This window comes from Etheostoma cragini, chromosome 1 (assembly GCF_013103735.1).
Source record: "Etheostoma cragini isolate CJK2018 chromosome 1, CSU_Ecrag_1.0, whole genome shotgun sequence".
NCBI lineage: Eukaryota > Metazoa > Chordata > Actinopteri > Perciformes > Percidae > Etheostoma > Etheostoma cragini.
The window spans coordinates 28,261,508-28,274,593 of NC_048407.1; the positions used below are offsets into that span (position 1 = coordinate 28,261,508).

Sequence of the window (13,086 nt, forward strand, 5' to 3'; positions counted from 1 at the left end):
GAGGCAGTTCTGAAGGCAAAAGGGGGTCCAACCCGTTACTAGCATGGGGTACCTAATGAAGTGGCCGGTGAGTGTATAATCATTCACGTATGTAGAGATAATAAAAAATAAAGAAAAAGGGAACATTTCTTCACTGGGGTGACAATCTCTCGAGAGGGGGTCCACAATTACGGATTGGTCTTTTAATTGACTGGGCTGGGGAGAATCTCCCAGATAGCTGGTGTCAGTGTCCCTGTAGAGACGCAATGAATGATTATGAATGATAATCACTTAGACCAGATTGGAATGGCACAGAGCCAACCTGGATGTGCAGTTAAGCATCTCTTTACAGGAGGATAACATCAGCACTGGAAGAAGCTGAAGGGGTCCACAGACAGCCCCCTTTTCTATTTTCATCCTGACTTGATAAAGGTGCCTGACATCATCTAAACAGCAAAGCCCATTTGTAACCAGGTTACCAGCTATCTTTTATCTGTAATTGAGAGCATGCAGCTCAAGTCAGAAGTGTATCAACAATATAAAATGTTGTTAGCCTTCCATCAAGCAGCCTCTGAAGGGAATTAATACCCCTCATCTAAGAGGAAAAAGGGCCCTAAACTGACTGGAATAGAGGTGGTAGTCATAGTGAAAGTTATTACGGCAAAAGGGAGAGAAAGAAAGACAGAGAGGAAATATGTGTTGGCACATGTACGAGCACTTGCAATAGCTTCCTTTCTTTAAATGGCTGCAATTCATGTGCTTACATTAAAACTCAAAACACAATCTTTCCTTCAACCAACTCCTGACTGATCCCAAAATATACAGTAGCCATACAATACAAAAGAACGTTGCTCCACACGTAATCCTGGATACCGTTGATTGCCCCACCCCCTTTGTTTTCCATGTCATCTCATGTTCCCAGTGCAGCTTGACACAACAGCTCCAAGTTGACCTCGGAGAGCAATTTCTAGACATGTACTTGTCACGTGAGAGGAGACTCCAAGTAGATCAATGATAGACACACATTTCCCCCCCTTGTCAAACCCCCCCTACATACACACCAGCCCTGTCTTTACTGTGATCCAGGGATAGATTGTGGACCGGTGAAACACTTTTGGAAAAGAGCCTCCAACTCACATCTTAATGGGCAGTCCATCGATGCTTCTGTGGAAGAGGAGGGAAAGGTGTATTACGTCTATTCTATAATGCTAACGGTGTCACTTACTGTATGAGTCTGAGAGTTTCATGAGCTGGCACCCTTCCAAATGATTATAACGTATAATGCAAAGCTTTAACAATGCACATATTTTGCTACTGTATTAAAAGAATATAAGCTGTAAGATAAACATGGCCACACAAACAAACACACACACACACACACACACACACACACACACACAGTAAAGTGAAGCCCTTAAATCCAGCAAGTCAAAGCAGGTTGGATTTGATTTAGTTTTAAAATAATGACAGCCCCGTTTAAGCTTGCTTGAGATGAATTTTGCAGCTCATGTTGACATAGATGTTATGATCTAAGATGAGCTTTTTTCACTTTTTTTCATGTGCATAAACAGAACATGTAGTCCCCGTTGGTGCAAGAGTGTAATATTATGACATATTTTTCCAATTTCATTTGATTTTTTTAATTTGCCACATCAGTGCAATGGCAATGTAAAGCTAAACGAATGGATTAGAATGTACAAAATGTTTACACCAAAGGCGGGCGAGTCTGTGCCGCAGGCAGTCAGCAGTTTGGTATAACAAGAATTTCAGTCTTGTCTTGTTTGCCTTGGAGCTGAACAACTCCGGTGCTCTGCTTGTGTGTGCTCTAATTACAGACAAGATTAGAGCGGGAAAATTAAACTGCTACCAGCCCCTGTTTGTAATTGCCACAAGCAAATGTTTGTAATTATGAACAGATTGCTTTACTATCGATAATTAAAACAACAACACAACTTATTTAACGACTATTGGGAGATGGCACTCTGAAATTGACAAAGCAGAGTAGAGAAAATGATTTTCACCCCGACTATCTTTTCTTTTCTTTCCACTGCCACAGCTCTTTAGTTTCCTCACGCCTATTTCTCACTGTAAATCAAATATGACTGGATTTGCTCCAGATAAAACAAAGACAGTAAAGTCTAGGTTAATAACATTGCTTTCACAGCCTTTGCCATCTCCCTTTTTGGCAGTGATTGCCCATAGTCTATGTTGTAACCGATATACTAAGCAGTTGGTATTATTAGTGCAACCATGATTATAATCCCCCACCTGTTGTCAGCTATGTCACACTGACACACAATATCAAGCTAAAGCAACTGGCCCTGTTGCTCCGCTGGCTAATGAGCTGCTTTATGAGGCCAATGCCAGCAAGCTACATACTAACACTCTCAACCCTACTGCTGCTGCAGCACTACTACTACTAACACTACTGTTCCCCCAACTTTTACTGTTACTTTTACTGCTACCACCCTTATTGTAGTAGTAGTGGTATTCTGCTAATACCACTACTACTGTGTCAAGTGCACTTGTAGGGCTCCAATTTATAATTTCCATTATCAATTAATGAGATAGTAGGATTTTTAAATTACTGCTTTTTTTCTTGCATTTCCGTAAAATATTTCATGCAAATACAACATGAAAGGCTCTAAGAGCCCAATGTGAAGCCTTCAAACTGCTCATTATACAATGATATAAAATACAAAGAAGTAGCAAATCGTTGGCGCACGGATTTATCAGTTGGTGGAGCGGGCGCCAACGTTACTCTTCAACGGAGTTTGAGTCTGACTTGCGGCCCTTTGCTGCTGATGTGTAATCTGTATTAACTTTGATTGTGTAATTTTTGTGGGTGATTTTAACACACATGTTGACAACCCCCAGGACAGTGAAACATTCATTCAGCTTTTCTCCTCCACACCTGCCCTCTCCGGGGTCTCGACACTGAGCTTGTAGATTGTTTAAATTGTAAAATTACAAATGTTATTGACGCCAGTGCTCCTACTAAGGTCAAAGCCTCTCTGTTAAGAAAAGACCTGTCATACAAGTGAGTACAGAAAAAAGAAATGTTGAAAAACTGAATGCAGGTGGCAAAAACTAATCTCCAGGTTCATTATAACACCTATAAAGAGAGACTTTGCATTTATAATTTAGAACTGAGGGATGCAAGGCAGTCCTTCTTCTCTTACATTTCTGCCATAAACAATAATAATAAACATGCTTTTGTTTGCTACTGTTGATAGGTTAACAAACCCTCCAGTACCAGTAGCATCCAAACTTTTATCTACCAAGGCTTGCAAAGACAAAATTCTGAAAGTTAGACAAACAGTCAGTGCCTCATAACAAGTACAGGATATGTGTTGTCAAGGTGTCCAGTCAAAACTAATTTCAATATGACACAATTTCATACGATTAACCTTAAAAGCCTGGTGGCTTGGCTTCAAATCCTATACAGATTGGCTTCAGATCTTCTACAGATTGTAAACACGTCTCTTCTTTCAAGTATCTTCCCACAAGCCTCTATAGAAAAAGAACAATCCAGACAGGTCACTAATGAGCAAGTATAGCCCGAAATAAAACCTTCCATTTTTTAGTAAAATAAATCGTTGAAAAAGGTTTGTTTTCAACAACTCAACATTTTCTTGTTGCTAAACAACAGTTTTGATACCTTCCAGTCGGGTTTTCAACCACACCACCAGAGTCAGAACTAAACAAGTGGAAGCAGCATTCAGTTTCCATGCTCCAAATATCTTGAACCAGAAAACCAGATAACTGCTGGTCTGCTGCTACTCTCTAGTTCAATCAATCAAATCAAGGCTGAAGACTGACTTTAGACCAGGTTTTTGTTGGTCACATGGCACAATCGCTTTCTGCTGCCGCAAGATAGCAATACGCCCTGAATTCACCTGAACAAACCTACCTGTAAGACCCGCATGTCCAAGGGCACAAAGAAGGGTGCAGGTGCATTTGTGACGTGGGCACAGGATGGGAAATTGACCACTGCATCGGTCTTAAAACAGCAAAGACACTTGCCTCTAGCCATGCGCCGCACTGCGCCCGGTGCAAGATAGGGCCCTAAAAGAATGAGGCTAATGCACATTACTTGAAAAATAATTAGATTATAGTTTATAATCTTTTTGTCACTTGACTGTTCAATTATTTCAGCACACAACCATGCACCCCTAACAGATGCAAATACTGCACTTGATAACGCTGCTATCAAATTTATTGTTACAGTTAACACTTGCTTATGAGTCTCATACAAGCCTATAAACCAAAGACCAATTTATAATTTTTGTGTAATTTGCAAGCGTAATTTGAATGCAAACGTAAATCCATATTCAATCCTGTAACCTTATGAGATCACAAATGCAACTATACACAGCTGACCTTCTGCAATTGTTTTTTGAGGGGGCCAGTTATGGCTCGGCTGAACTGTTTCTGTGCTGTGCGTCTGGGAGAATGTAAATGTGTGATGCCACTGTTTGTCTGAAATGTATAGTGTGTATTTATTGCACTCAGGGAATAAAGTGACTGATTCACAAGGACCCGTCTCCCACCTTTAAGGCCAATCCTCCCATCACATTCTATTACCTCCGGCATTCATTATCTTCATTCCTATTCCTTGGGTGTGTTTGATTTTTATGTTCTAATAAGCCGGTCTTGATACAATAACAGATGGTGTTTCAGTTTGTCATGGACCTGTAGCAAAAGTGCCAGGAGTTGTGATGTGTTTGACTTTATTAGAGATGAGATTTAGCACGTACATGCTACATTACTGCAACAGAACTCCCATTTCTCATCTGCAGGAGAAAATGAAACTGTGATGAAATGTAATACAGTCCCCCTCAGGCAGAACTGGAGGGACTGGGAATTGCACCACAATAAATCTAATGGATATTACTGCACTCAGTTCACCCTCTCTGTCTTTTTTACTCACTATTTCTCTGTCTCCCCCCTTTACCTTCTCTCCCCCTTTTTTTCTCTAGCTGTGCAAGCATGCACAGATTGCACACACATGCACACATACACAAACACACACATATACACACATTGTCTGGCATTTACACATATACATTTGCTTAAATGGCCTGTCCCTGCTTTCACAAAAATTAATTTTATATTTGCCATCAGATCCATTTTAGATCGCCCTAATGGATTTCAATTACCAGGTCTAAACTTGAAAGCTAATGAAATACAGGACTCTCTCTGCTTCGTGCTGCATCCTAAAAAGCATGACAATTTGGAGAACAGAGGGTTATATATACAGTTCATTATCAAAGCATTACATAAAGAAATGGCTTGCACTGTGGACACATTATCATAAAATGCCCTGCACCAATAAAAGGCTACAGAATGCCTGATAGTTGTGTTCATTACTACAACAACAAAACATCTAAAGAAGAAAAAAGATAGCAGAATATGTATTTTTACACTACTGCTTTGATTACTATTTTTGTCTCATTCCAACACTAAACTACGTAAAAACATTGTTGCTCTACAACAGACTCTTTTTTTTATATGTATTGTTTTATTGAACACATCATTACTGCCTGAACATTCAGTGCAAGGACCAGCGTGATACAAACATGTTTTATTGATAAAGTCTTCTTACCAAAAGAAGAAAGAGGGTTTTTCAAAGACTCCAAAATGACTTACATGAATTTCTGATCTGCAACCTCTACGTTTAAGGTCTGGTTAAATTTAGGTAGCTAAAAGTACATTGGGGTTACCTTATTGCATTGTAATTGTTCCCTTATGGATGCCAATGCAGTTAACTACACAGTATATAGAGCATTGACCACATGATTTTCTCATTGTAAAAGCCTTAAAGCTGCACTAACCAATATGTTTATAATAACATTACTACTTTGATAAAAGAGGTCCCTCCAATGCGATAAACCCACCTGTTCTCGCTCCTAACTGGTAAAATACAGACGCTTGGGCAGTGGATCTCAGCGTCGGATACAACGCAAAAAGTGTATCTAAAAACACACCGGGCATGGCAGCAGTGTGTCTGCACTGCTGTGAGATGACAGAGTATTAAGAACGACAACGGTAGCAAGAAGTATTAAAGACCAAATTGCCGTCTAAGGAAGTTAACAACACAGGACTTTCACCCAGGAGACCGAGGTTTGTATCCCGTTGTTGTCCCACATTTCATATCCACCCATTATATTTTACTGAACTGCATTGATTTAACTGTACTATAAATAACTATAGAGCCATGGACTGTATACAGACAAACAATGCTTCTCCACGTCCTCCCACTGTATAAAAGTAAAGCCAAAATATCCCGGATACAGGTATTGCTATCTTGTAATTTTAGAGCCAAAGTGTCAGGCTCTGTACTCTCTTTGCTCACATCTTACCTGACAGACCAAACTTACCGGGTAATTTGGGGAGGATCTATCTCAGAACCTTGCCCACTCAAAACTGGTGTTCCTCAGGGATCAGTCCTGGGTCCCCTCGTCTTTACACCAACTCTCTTGGGTCTGTCATTCACTCGCACAGCTTTTCTTATTACAGCTACGCAGCGTACACACAACTAATTCTCTCCTTTCTGGAGTTTGAAACTCAATCAGCAGCATGTATCTTGGCCTGTCTGACTGGCATTACTTCTTGGATGTCCACACACCATCTGAAACTCAACCCTGGCAAAAATAAGCTAATTTTTCTTCCAGGGAAGGGGTCTCCCCCCCAAGACCTGACTATTACAACTCTGCGGTAGTCCCCACCCAGACTGCTATAAACCTGGGTGTGACACTTGACAAGCAACTCTTCTTTACTGCCAACATAAGGCCCGATTGTGTAGATACATGCTGCATAACATCAGAAGGATATGCCCCCCTCTAACGCAGAAGGTAGCTCAGGTTGTGATTCAGGCTCTAGTCACATCACGTCTAGACCACTGCAACTCCCTCCTGAAGGCCGGCCTGCATGTGCCATCCGGCCTCTGCAGCTTTTTCAGAACGCAGCAACTTGTCTTCTCTTCAACCTCCCCAAGTTCTCTCACACTTCACCGCTCCACCATATTCTTCACTGGTTACCAATTGTTGCCTGCATCCGCTTCAAGATACTAGTACTTACAAACAGGGCCACAAATGGATTAGCCCCAGCATAAATCCAGGACATGGTTAGACCCTATACCCCAACCCGCCCACTCTGCTCTGCATCAACCAACCAGCTTGCGGCCACCTCATAGCGAGAGACAACTAATCACCAAACAAAATCCTGCCTGTTTAATGTCCTGGCTACTAAATGGTGGAATGAGCTCCCTATTGACGTCAGGATGTACACATACACATATATACAGTATATATATATATATATATATATATATATACAGTATATACAGATATATATATATATATATATATATATATATATATACATACATACATACAGTGTATACTGTATAACATATATTTCTTGAAGCTGCACTTTCAAAGCAAATGTACTTGCACTTACTACTTGTTATCTGGAGTTTGCACCGTCACGGTCGAAAGCACTTAAGTGGAAGTCGCTTTGGATAAAAGCGTCAGTTAAATGACATATAATAATAAAGTAATAATAGTTACTATGAATTCCTCATGGGGGAAACAGAAACTACACACAATAGATTTAAATTGGACATAACTACTTTCTCAGATGAAAAAAAGTGGCAAAAATATCAATCATTGCAAGTTTAAAATTAAAATCTGTAAGTAAAAACTGCAGTGTGTACAAGTGAAATGAGACGTCTTGCTGGATGACCAAGATCTAATGGAATATGGCCTAGACCACTTTATTAGGCACCTGTAGATTATTTTGTACATTTGGTCTGCCAGATCTTCATCTCCATTTGATCTTCCCAGGTTCAAGATGTTACTTTAAACCACAGTGTTCAAATATATTTCAAGTGCTTTGAAGATTTCTCTGTAAGGCAGTTTTAGACTAATAACAGCTTGCAAAGGGCAAAGAACTTTGTATTAGATTAAATGACCAGCACTTGTTTCTTACGTAATGAGACTCTTAATTATTGCTTCATTGAATGCGGGGGCACTGGAAAGGTCAACCAATTTAAGCTAACAAGTTCAAAACACATAGACAAAGTTTGATGCAAATATACAGTATGGTGCAGAATTTGACTGATAAAGACCTACAATCATTTTCAGATAAATGACATGGCTTTGATTCAGACCTACAGTAGCCACATTAACAAATATATAAATTGGTGTTTTGATGTCAGTTGTACTGTAAGTCTTGCATTCACACTGCACTGCATGTGAGGTCCTGTTGTCCTTTTACCACATGTGTCAATATCTACTGTGTTAACCAAATTGTCAATACCTCTCCTCAGCAATGTTACCTATAGGCACAGTGTATGCAGCAGTGTACTTGGCCATTAAAGGGATTCTGGTTTGCATTGCAGTAGTGAGTCCTTGCCAAAATAAACTGGCAAATCAATTAATCTGTCAAACATTGTTGGATCCACAGACTACATGGATGTCAGAGCTTGCTGTTTATTACTTTTGTGTTATTCTGCCTCTAAAAGTTTGGAGCTAGGATGATAACATGAGCTTGGACTGAACATTTCAATCATAGCCTGGCATGAGGGAATGTTAAGGTCATATCTTTCAGGTAATATTATTTTATGCATGTTTTCTTTCGGAACTAAGCCTCTTGACACTACATGTATTTCCATTTGTCTGTTTTCCTGGAATCAAAGGTCAAAGTTTATGTCTCGGTTTATCAAACAAGGGCAAGAACAAAGCAGAGGTATGTGCTGAATATGCTGTGTGAATTTAACAAAGGTAGGATCTCTGTTGTCTTCACAGATGGTGTAACACGTACAATGCAGCAGGCAATTGCTCTTTTGTTCTCTGGAGTATTTATAACTAGCTCACCCATCCTCACCAGCTTTTCACTGCCATGTGCAGTGAAAACTCTATTCAGTTCAGTCATTTAGTTTAAGTTTAGTTTAGGTTAGTTAAAAAGCTTCATTTGCAGTTTGTAATGCAATTAAAGGATACCGTTACTGTTTTTAGGAAACAACATCATGCACTTGGGCTCACTGTTTTAATCCATCTTGATCCAACTTCATTGTCAACCCACTGTTCATTTGCATGGCTAATGATAATATCTTGTACTAAATGCAGCTAATGAGCTAGAATCAGTCCTGTGTGTTGTTTAATAACGTATTAGGCAAGATGTTCATGTCAAACTAAAGGCTGCATTACAACTGCATGATCACAACCAATGCAAAGTGAAATGTGAGGTGCCTACGGAAAATAAGAGTGTGAAATGGAAATGTGGTAACTGTTCATTATCTTTACCTGTCACTTTATTCATCCCAAATCTTTTAAACAGCTGTGCCAATCACAGTGCCGCATAACGACAGTTGCTTACCAAACCATCCCCTCCAATTAGGAAAATAACAATGTTTTATACAGCATATATACAGCACTACAATTATCCTGTCAAAGGCACATGATGTCTTTAAATATGACTAAAGGTTTGTGGAGATTACGTCCAACATAGTTTTCATAAGAAATTGTGCATTTTATTTTGACACGATAGACATGCTAACTTGGTCAAATAATATGTGTGCATGCATAGTATCTCTATGATGTCACACTCCTACTCATTTGCACTACAAAACTGTTAAACCAATAGAATATTGATTTACCCAAATAGTGTTTCCTGGAGTTAACTGTGCATGATCTGGTGTGATTGATTTGAAAATACGCCCAGCACTTGCTTTAAAACATAGGCTGAATATGGAACATGTACGGGTCATGGTGCCTTTAAATGGTTGTCGATGACACATGCTGGTGAGGAACATGTAGTACTCTTTAGCTTCGTACAGCCTGTGCCTTACTGGCATGACTGCCACAATCATGTTAAAATGTTATATTTAGCCAATAGCATGCTATTTTCTCCAAAGCCTTTGCGGCTTCAACTGAAATCTAACTTCTGCACTATGCAGGTAAAAATTAGCATAATGCTAAATGAGACAGCTTGATGTGTGTGTGGTGTCATGTCAAGTGGTTTAAGGTCTAGGAAATACTTGTTTGTTAAATTAAGTATGAATATATTTATTTGTTATGAGCTTTGCTGAGGGATAGCTCATTCACTTAGGAAACGGCCTTCATCTTTGTAATGGGAAAAGTGAACATACTGAGTGCATATTGTGGAGACAGTTTTCAAGAAAATGTATACAAAACCAACCAAAGCCTGTATTTTAATTGTGCCACTGTGGATTAAAGTAAAAATTAATAACATGGGGATGTTGTTAAGGGTTATAGATTGATGTCTGTCCTGATGTGGACACGTTCAGAGGCAAGAGAAAAGTGTACAATGGCGTTCCTAATCCAGCTGTCTACTGAAGGTCAATACAGCAGTTATAGTAATGACACAATACAGAATTTTACAGGGAAATGTATTTCTAAGTCATTGTCTGGACAAAACAGGAACCGGTGGGCAAAAGCATTTGACAAGCCCTTGTCAAAAACAAGTGTTCAGTATCTCCCTTAGAGTTGAAAGGTCTGTGATCACTGAACACATGCAAGGTTAATGGTTAAAATTCAATTGAAAAACAAAAAAGATGTTTGGATTTCAAAACGTTGGATGTTGTCTGCGAGCATCAACAGTGCTGCCTGCTTCTACGTTCCATCTTGTGCCTGCCTCTTCATCCTGTATCTTTCTCTTAGCCATTTGTTTTTTCACTTCAAAAGATCTGCCGTGCAGTAACTGAGATGCCACTGAGTGTCCTCATTTGAATTTAACAAGAGATCAAGAGTAAGTGACACCTCTTGAAATTCATCAAATTTGCTCAATAAAACTAGTACTACCGTGTAACACATCCCATATTTTCATTGTAATATGAAGAGCTGTCCAAGATTGCTACATGAGCTAAATCTGTACATTGCACTTCACATAATCAGTGAAATCATTTGATTATTTATCACATGGATGAATGTGCTTCAAAGGAAAAGTACATTAAGTAACCAAATAAAACCAAAGCCAAATAAATTACCTTTTCCAGCAGTTAACTTTAAAAGCATTTTCAATCAAAGTCAAATATTGTTTGTGGCATGATGGGACAGTGTCTGGAGGGCAATTCAAATCAATACTAGCTGTTATAGGCATCATCAGCATGCACATTCTCCAGTGCAGTATAGGACAGTGTACTTTCGTCTTTTACTGTAATCGATTAACTTGCTGATAAAATTATTGTCTTTTTCATTACATATTGGACATTGGCCATGCATGTCATCTTCTCTAGATATTATTAGAGGTGCTCCATGCGATGTTGAGTGGCGGCACTTCTTGTTGACGTTTAAAGTATTTTAAAACAAAACGAGGCTAGCTTGCCCGTCCCTCCTCCTCGACTCTTCCCTTCTCCCTTCCTTCTGGGCTTCTGTGCACTAACCCCCCAACCCCCACCCCCAAGTCCTTCTTGTTTGTTATTGGCTGAAATGCTGGAATAATGTTTGGTATGTTTGGTGGTGCAGTTTGTTTTGGTTGGCGTTTGTGGAGCCTGGGGTGTCTGCAGAGACGCGTTTTTTTTTTACAGTGTGTTCAGGGGACGGTCAGCTACCGGATAGTGAGGAGATGTTTGCTGTATGTGACAAAAACTGTTGTAGCCTAATAAATAACAATGCTTCATATTTGAGAAATGTCACATATCTGCGGGGGCAGGTCAAACTGAGACCCTTCATTGTATCAGGGGATAGTCAGTTTCCTCAGAGATACACACATTGTAGGCTGGACATTCACATCCAGATGGCCGGGTCTAACAGCCATCTGTGGCTACATGTAAGAAATGTAAAAAAACAAACACATTAAACCAGTTTGTGATTGTTGACCCTGTGACTAACACACAGTACTGTTGGAGGAATGCTATTTTTGGACAGTTGGTAATAAAATGAACCCACTGGTTTAATATGCTTTCTCACACTGGGACCAAAAAATAACACACTGCTATTGTTGACCTAGTTTACCCTTTTCCATTTTTTAAGCTATAATGTAGAGGCAGTTCTGAATGTTCTCCTCAAATAAAAGATATTCAATAACTTTCTTCTTTCATTTATCAATGTGCCAAGAACAATGAACATAAACTGAGGTCTGAAAAAAGCTCAAGAGGCCATCCAAACAGTGCTGCAATAACATGAATATCAAACAGTCTACTAATGATTTTGATGAGAAAACTAAAAAAACAATCAACCTTTATTCACCGTCATTGTTTATTGAGAAAACTACTTAATATGCACTGGTGAGAAAGGCCAACCAACAGTTGATTTCTGTGTGTGTGTAAATGTGAATCTTTTCTGCGCAATAATGACAACAATAACTCGGTTTGCTGAATGCTCATTGATTATTGCGGATCAAAACAAATAAAACCCATTGTGGTTGTTAACAATGCTTAAAACTAACATGCAAACACATTTGGCATGATTGCATAGTTTTCAGAATTTACATGACGTGTGTTGTGTGTGTGTCTTTGTAGATGTGTATGTGTGTGTGCATGTAAGTGTGTGCTTGTGTGTATCTGTGTGTGTGCGTGTGTGCGTGCATGTGTGTGTGTGTACATGTGTGTGTGCGTGGGAGTGGGGTCGTTGAGGAGGGTTAATCACCCTTGTGAAAAAAAAGGAAAACCTACAAGCGTCCAAAGGCCCTTTCATATGTTTTCCATTGAAATTTGGGGAATATTCCGTCACCGTGCTTTTGAAGTGATTGCTGAGCATACAGTTCAGAGAAAAGCTCATTTGGGCCACTGCCTCCTCAGTCTTTGTTGTCATCTTTATTGTGCTTTGCTGACCCGGGGCTTTTCTAAAGAGCAACATCCCACACCTTCGATTAATGCCTCATTAGGCCTGAAACTGGCTGTGAGCAGGGGCGGCGAGTACGTCTATTTAGGCACAACTCCCACACCCAAATTTTCAGCATGGAGGAGAAATTATTAAGAAGCTCCAAATCTGGGTACTGTTTAACTCCCCTTTTCTCACACCCTCCACTTTGTAGCAAGGCCAGAGTTCAGCTTTGGGTCTTTTTATTAGTTCAGGCTTATCCCCAATCTCTTCAAGTGATTGTTTTACAATTCTATTCGGCTTTCAATCACATCAGACT

General features: G+C 39.6%; 1 long non-coding RNA gene across 1 annotated transcript; it reads left to right on the top strand.

Moving 5' to 3' along the window:
• The first annotated feature begins 513 nt into the window (after nt 1–513).
• Nucleotides 514–7,158, top strand: LOC117946777. Its single transcript, XR_004657100.1, has 3 exons — nt 514–524; nt 3,037–3,040; nt 7,092–7,158. It is a non-coding gene; the product is annotated as an uncharacterized LOC117946777 (long non-coding RNA).
• The last annotated feature ends 5,928 nt before the right edge of the window (nt 7,159–13,086 follow it).